A 7,755-nucleotide genomic window follows, 5' to 3' on the forward strand; every position below is an offset into this window, starting at 1 on the left:
ATGAGGTTGTTTAGCATGGGGGACAGTCATGCTGCCTAAGGAGTCCTCTGAGGGCAGTGAACCAGCCCCGTCGTCCTACTTTAATTCATCCAGCAAACTTCAGAGTATCTCCTGTCTGCAAGGTACTGGTGTTGGTTAAGGTGGTTTTGGAGGCAAGAGACAGAAAACTCCTACTCAGCCAGCTTGAACCATGAAGCACTCTATTATCTTATATGGTGAGGGATCCAAAGGCAGCGTGACTCTGGCTCTTCCTCTGTCTTTCCGGATTCCTTTGCCTCTGCCCCTTTCTGGTGCTGGCTTAACCCTCAGACTGGTGTCAAGAGAGCGGCTTTCATCCCCTGTGTCTCGTTTGGGCGGACAACATCCCTCCTAAGCAGAGGAATAAGCTCTTCCTTGGGTCTTCTTTTAAAAGCAAGGAAATCGAGATATGTTCGGTAGATGGGCTTTGTGCCCATGGATGCTGCTGAGTAAGCATCGTTGACATCTCCCCCCTCCACTGCCGTCATGTCCAAGTCAGAGTGTCCCAAAGAGCCCGAACAGCTGTGGAAGCTCTTCATTGGAGGTTTGAGCTTTGAAACAACCAATGAGTGTCTGAGGAGCCATTTTGAGCAGCGGGGAGTGCTCACAGATTGTGTGGCAATGAGGGATCCGAGCACCAAGCACTGCCGAGCCTTCGGGTTTGTCACATACGCCACTGTGGAGGAGGTGGATGCGGCCATGAACGTAAGGCCACACGAGGTGCATGGAAGAGTGGTGGAACCAAAGAAGGCCATCTCAAGAGAAGATTCTCAAAGACCTGGTGCCCATTTACCTGTGAAAAAGATTTTTGGTGGTGACATTAAAGAAGACACTGAAGAACATCACCTAAGAGATTATTTTGAACGGTATGGGAAAATCGAAGTGACTGAATTCATGACTGACCTAGGCAGTGGCAAAAGGAGAGGCGCTGCTTTCCTAACTTTTGATGACCATGACTCCGTAGACAAGATTGTCATTCAGAAACACCACACTGTGGGGCTTCCCTGGTGGCACAGTGGTTAAGAATCCACCTGCCAATGCAGGGGATATGGGTTCGAGCCCTGGTCTGGGAAGATCCCACACGCCGCGGAGCAGCTAAGCCCGTGCGCCACAACTACTGAGCCTGCGCTCTAGAGCCCGCGAGCCACGACTACTGAGCCTGTGTGCTGCAACTACTGAAGCCCACGTACCTGGAGCCCATGCTCCACAACGAGAGAAGCCACCGCAATGAGAAGCCCGCGCACCACAAGGAAGAGTAGCCCCCGCTCGCTGCAACTAAAGAAAACCTGTGCACAGCAACAAAGACAAAAATAAATAAATTAAATAAATTAATTAAAAAAAAAGAACACAGGTTTAAAAAAACAAAAACAAAACAAACAAAAAAGAAATACCACACTGTGAATGGCCACAACTGTGAAGAAAGGAAAGCCCTACCTAAGCAAGAGATGACAGTGTTTCATCCAGCCAAAGAGGTCGAAGTGGTTCTGGAAACTTTGGTGGTGGTCTTGGAGGGGGTTTTGGTGGGAATGACATCTTTGGTCATGGAGGAAACTTCAGTGGCCAAGGTTGCTTTGGTGGCAGCCGTGGTAGCAGTGGATATGGTGGCAGTGGTGATGGCTATAATGGGTTTGGTAAAGATGGAAGCCATTTTGGAGGTGGCAGAAGCTACGATGATTTTGGCAGTTATGACAATCAATCTTCAAATTTTGGACCCGTGAAAGGAGGAAACTTTGGAGGCAGAAGTGCTGGCCCCTGTGGTGGTAGAGGCCAATACTTTGCCGAACCATGAAACCAAGGTGGCTGTGGTGGTTCCAGCAGCAGCAGGAGCTATGGCGGGGGCAGAAGATTTTAATTACTGCTGGGAAACAAAGCTTAGCAGGAGAGGAGAGCCAGAGAAGTGACGGGGAAGCTCCAGGCTACAACAGATTTGTGAACTCAGCCAAGCACGGTGGTGGCAGGGACTAGCTGCTACAAAGAAGACATATTTTAGACAATACTCATGTGCTTGGGCAAAAAAAACTGGAAGACTGTATTTGTGACCAATTGTATAACAGATTATTTAAGTTTCTGTTCTGTGGAAAGTATAAAGCATTCCAACAAAGGGTTTTAATGTAGATTTTTTTTTTTTTTGCACCCATGCTGCTGATGGCTAAATGTAATGGTCTGATCATGAAGCTGACTAAATGTGTCTTTAAAAAAAAAAAAAAAAAGGCAAGGAAATCTTTTCCTGAAGCTCCTCAGCAGAACCCCCTCCTATCTCGTTGACCACAAAATTGGCCCATGACTATGTTGGAACCAGTCCTTGACAAGGGGAATGGCGCCATCATGATTGACTTGGACTCCTCATGGCCCACGCACTGAGGGCCCAGCCTCCTCTGAAGCATGTGGACAGATTGGAGAAGGGGGGACACCAGATTAAAATGGGGATTGTGACAGGAAGGAGGAGAGAAGAAGTGCCTGAGGGTTCGACCTCCAGCAGCATCTACCAAATAGCTGTAGGGCAAATCATCGCCTTCAAAACCTCACATTCGAGAGAGTGAGGTGGAGACACACAGAATCTGAACATTGATCAGAATACAATAATTACTGAAATAGAGTTTTGATCAGAGGACATGGGAGTGTGGAAGAAAAATTGATTAATCCTTCTTTGGCTGGTATCAGGACTGGTGACAGCTGAGCAGCCCATGGAAGAATTGAATAAGAGTCAGCTGAAATATGGCTTTCTTGGTAGAAAAAGAATTTTTTTTTTATGATGTTTCTAAAACGAAGATTTTTTTCCAATTTATTAAAAACATTAAAAAATGTGTGGTAAAATGCCCATAACATAAAATTTACCATCTTAACCATATTTAAGTGTGTAGTTCAGTATTGTCGAGTCTATTCACGTTATGCAACCAATCCCCAGAACTTTTTCATTTTGCAAAACCGGAACTCTGTATCCATTAAACGACTCCCCATTTCCTCTTCCCTCCAGCCCCTGGCAACCACCATTCTTTCTGTTTCTGTGAGTTTGACTCTTCTAGATACTTCATCTAAGTGGAATCATACAATATGTGTCCTTTGGTGTCTGGTTTATTTCACTTAGCATAACGTCCTCAAGGTTCTTTCATGTTGCAGCCTGTCCCAGAATTTCCTTCCTTTTTAAGACTGAATAACATTCCATTACATTTATATATCACATTCTGTTTATCAGGTCATCCAGGGATGGACACTTGGGTTGCTTCCTTGTCTCGGCTATCGCAAATAATGCTACCGTGAACATGGGTGTACGTATATTTCTTCAAGACTCTGCTTTCAATTCTTTTGGTTATACCAGAGTGGAGTTGTCAAGCTTGGTCCTTAAATCTCCTAATGTGTGTTCTTATTGTAAGGATAATAGTTGAAGGTGGATGTATGATTTATGTTTTAGAGCCTTGCTGCCCACTGTGGTACCTGGTCTCGTAGGAGCATCAGTTACACCTGGGAGATGGTTAGGTATCTTGCCCCAGCTCTACTTACTGAACCAGATCTGCAGGTCCTAGGGAATCCCCAGGTGCCTCCAAGGCACATTAAAATTTGAGCAGCCCTGCTCTGAGTATACACTGTTTCCCTTCCGAGAGTTTACGATCAAGTGTATCTTTTCTCTTCGGTTTTACCTTCATTCAAAAATTTGCTCTTCCCTCCCCTTTGTGCTACATACAAATCATTTGCTTTCAGAGACTTGATATTTAACATTGCAGCTGCAGAGAGCTTTTCTTTTTTTTTCTTCTTCCCGTTTACTGTTTCATCTGCCTCTAAAAGAGGCAGGAATTAGATCAGCTGGAATTAGAAAAGAAGACCCGCTGCAGAGGTGACTGCTAATTAAGTCCCATCTAGAAGATTATTAGTTTAATACAGCAACAAAGCAAACAAACAAAAAGAGAGCATATTTTAGTTTTGGTTGAGAAGGGTAGGACCCAGGAAAACAGAAGTATGTGAAAAGAATTGCTAAGTGGCTGATAAATAGGCTTAAGTTATTTAAACTGGCACCGAGCACGGCTTAAACAGTATGTTTTGCATCATCTAAATTTCTAAATACCTGGAGTATATTTGTAAACATGGCAATCTAACATGTTATTGAACGGCACATTCATATTCAAATGAGCATAAATGAGGATTTAACAGCTGATTGCACAGTGTGAATGATAGTAACTAATTGTCAAGTCGGAAAGTTGCACAGATAATAGTACTAATGCGATCGGCACGCAGCCGCAGTGATATGACTTACAGTAGCGAATCCGTGAATTTTCAGCTGGCTGCCCAAGTCCCCGTACATAAAAGAACGAGTCTGGATTAGGGCAACGTGGGCCAAATGGGCAGTCAGAAGGGAAATGAAGGGCGAGGAGGAAGAATCGGAGCTAGGTTTGAGGGGCGGTGTGAAACTTTTCTTTCCCCCTACGCCGGCCTTTACCTCTTTCATAACAGTCATCAATGGGGCTCCCTGGCCATTCAGCGCTGTCCCTCTTCTAGGAAGCAATTGTTCAGAGGTGTGGCTCATTTCAGGCATTAATCTCCACTGAATGGCGGCTGTGTTACACATTCTGTCTCTACCCGGAGCCTGCAGGCAGCTGGTCAGTGGAAAGAAACAATGACCACAGGAGGAGAATGGGGCAAACGCTTTGCTGCAGATGCGGTATCCCCAACCTTGACCTTGGTCATTTCCCACCCAGGGTGGCTTGGCCCTTCGCAGCGGGAGCCTGGCTTTGCGAGGCTGCCGTGGCGGGCAAGGTGGCCGCTACCTGCGGATTTGTTCCCTCCTAATAACCCTTAGACCCGACAGGCAGTCACCATGAGCACTGGAGACGGAGGCCAATGTGGAGGCTGCTAAGGCAAAACATGAAAACAAACCCCCTAACTTTTCAGGCAGGGGCTTTTCCAGCAGGGATGAGCGGCTCCAGTTCCCAGCGGGTCTGGTCGGTGATCCAAGCCTGGGTGTTGGGCATTGGTCAGGGGAAGTGGCTGTTCTTTCAGGCCAGCGCTTGCCTCCTGCATCCTCTGTCACCCAGCCTCCAGCCTGTGCAGAGCTCTGGGAGGGGGAGAAATGTAACAAAAAATCCTGTCTTCTGTCCACCCCTAGTGCCTTCTATACCTCCACCCCCCAGGGGGAAAAACATATCACTATCCTCATCCCTACCCCATCTTCAGCCCGTCTCCATTCTCATCCAGTCTCCTTCTCCATCTTTCTCTACCTCCGCCTTTCTCTCTCTCATCTATCTCTCATCTATCTATTATCTATCAATCAATCGATCATCTATGTATCTATTTATGTATCTATTATCTATCATCTATCAATTATCAATCAATCATCTAGGTATCTATCTAAGTATCTAGCAATCTATCTCTATGTATCTATTATCTATCTCTATGTATCTAGCATCTAATACAGAAACGCAGATTTGCTGGAGTACTGCTTATCGCTTCCTTGATTAAACCATGAATGACTGCCCACTGACAACAAAAAGTGCAAACTTTTTACTAGAACCCTGCAAGTCTTTCATAACCTGAACCACCTTAGTTTTCCAACTTCTTCCCCTTCCCTTCCTCCCTCCTCACTTCCTCTCTCCTTTCCTTCCTCTGAGGTCACAGACATGATACCAGGCACAGGACATCCTGACACTCCCTCCCACCCACTTCCTGACGGCTGCCTTTCATCACACCCTGCCTCTGCCCCCATCTCCATCACCTCCAGGGTTTGGTTTCAGAGCCACGCGGGACCACTTGTCTTCCCCCCAGGCTCCCTGCTCCTTCCCCTCTCCCAGCCTGTGTCTTTGAGGTTTCCTCTCTAGCATGCTTGTTCCTGAACCCACATTCTGGCCATAAACGGTTCCTTCTTTTTTTTTTTTTTTTTGTGGTACGCGGGCCTCTCACTGTTGTGGCCTCTCCCATTGCGGAGCACAGGCTCCGGACGCGCAGGCTCAGCGGCCATGGCTCACGGGCCCAGTCGCCCCGCGGCATGTGAGATCTTCCCGGACCGGGGCACGAACCGGTGTCCCCTGCATCGGCAGGAGGACTCTCAACCACTGCGCCACCAGAGAAGCCCCTGGTTCCTTCTTTAGGGCTCTCTTTGTCGAGAACAAGCACGGCTGTACCTCTTGCCAGACTGAGGGTTCCTTTCTCATTTTATCCCAGTGCCTAGAAGGGTTTCCAGCTTAATAATACGTGCATGTGAGGGAGAAAGGGGAAGAAGCCTTGACTGCCACTTCTACCTGGATGGAAGTCAAGAACTCGGACCCTGGAGCCAGGCTTCCCGCTCAGACCTACCTCGGCCATTCACCGGCTGTGCATCCTTGGGTTGGTCTCCTCATCCCTCTGAGCCTCGTTTCGTCACGTGTACGGTGCAGCTTGTCACAGTACCTACCTCATAGGGTTGCTCTGAGGATTGAATGAACGCGTGCATGTGAAGTGCTTAGCCGACTGTAGATGCTCAGTAGATAGAATTCAAACTCCCTGAGGACTGGGACCCTTGTTTGATTGACTGATAGGTTTTCAGCACCTAGGACTCTGCCGGGCATGAGAATGAATGGAGGGAGCTATAGTAGTAATCATATGTGAAATCTGCAGTTGGTGGGTCCTGCTGGCATTTGTATCCATGTGGGTTGGAATAAGCGTTGAGTGACCCTCAAACCTCTCTTTACTCTGCATTTGGAAGGACTGTGCTTAGGACTTCGTTATTTGGTTACTGTTGCCCCAATTCACCTGGAACACATATCTTTCATGCTGCCCTTCAGGTGTTATTCAGGGAACCAGCACTCTCCAGCCACACTGCATGGATTGAAGCTGTGTTTTCAAGGACACCCTCCTCCAGCTCTCCACTCTGAAGATGTTTCCCCCACCCCTGCACTGCTGGTTGGGTCACCTTGGCCATGAGATCCTGATTTTCCATCCCATTCTAATTTGGTAAGTCCTCCTGCTTTGCTGTGCCCTGTTTCATGCAGGGCTCTTGTGACACTTCCATTTCCCACACCTGTTGGCTTCCCCTGACCCAGTCAAGGTTATTTTGGTTACAAGTGCCCAAAACCAGCTCAAGGACGGTAAGGAAAACCAAAGGGGCATGAGTGATGGAGGAGGTTTATTGGAAGGAATCAGGAATATCTCAGAACTGATGGTCAGGAAAGGCTGTTGGAACCAGCAGTGGGGACGGCTCAGCCACGGAGGCCACTCTCTACACCCACAGAACCTGTGGGCAAGCATGCCAGAGGGCTTGGCTGGAGGGGTATAGGGCCATGGGCTTTGGACATAGGTTACCTGAGAGCAGGTGCCACTCCAGGCCAAGCCGGAGGAGAGGAGAGGTTTTGGTTGCAGAACCAAAGCATCCTATCCCAGCACCTCCTGCTCAGACAGTCAGTTTGGAAAAGTTAGTTTCCTGAGGCAGGTTCCTTTGGGACTGAGTGAGAAGGGACCTTTACCTAATTCTCCTCCTGATGCAAACCTAGGGGAAGGGCATGCTGGGCAAAGAGACTCTAAGGGGATGGTTGTTAGGACCTGGTGCAGCTGGGATCCCCTGACGTGGGATATGGGACATGGGACCCCACTTTAGCTCAGAAAAAAGGCCTGAGCTGAGTCCACCTTTGCACACAGCAGGTCACTGTGTTAACTCAGAGACCAAAGGACTTGGGTGGGGCTGGAAATAGGATGGGAATTAGGAGTGATGAGATGCCACTGATGTGAGACAGGGATTCTTCTTTCCACTTTTCCTCAAATTCATGTCACACATTTCAT

The 7,755-nt window shown here is 47.7% G+C and overlaps 1 pseudogene; it reads left to right on the forward strand.

The window, feature by feature from the left end:
- Positions 1–504: 504 nt before the first annotated feature.
- Positions 505–1,983, forward strand: LOC136122112 (heterogeneous nuclear ribonucleoprotein A1-like; annotated as a pseudogene).
- The last annotated feature ends 5,772 nt before the right edge of the window (positions 1,984–7,755 follow it).

This window comes from Phocoena phocoena, chromosome 4 (genome assembly GCF_963924675.1).
Source record: "Phocoena phocoena chromosome 4, mPhoPho1.1, whole genome shotgun sequence".
NCBI lineage: Eukaryota > Metazoa > Chordata > Mammalia > Artiodactyla > Phocoenidae > Phocoena > Phocoena phocoena.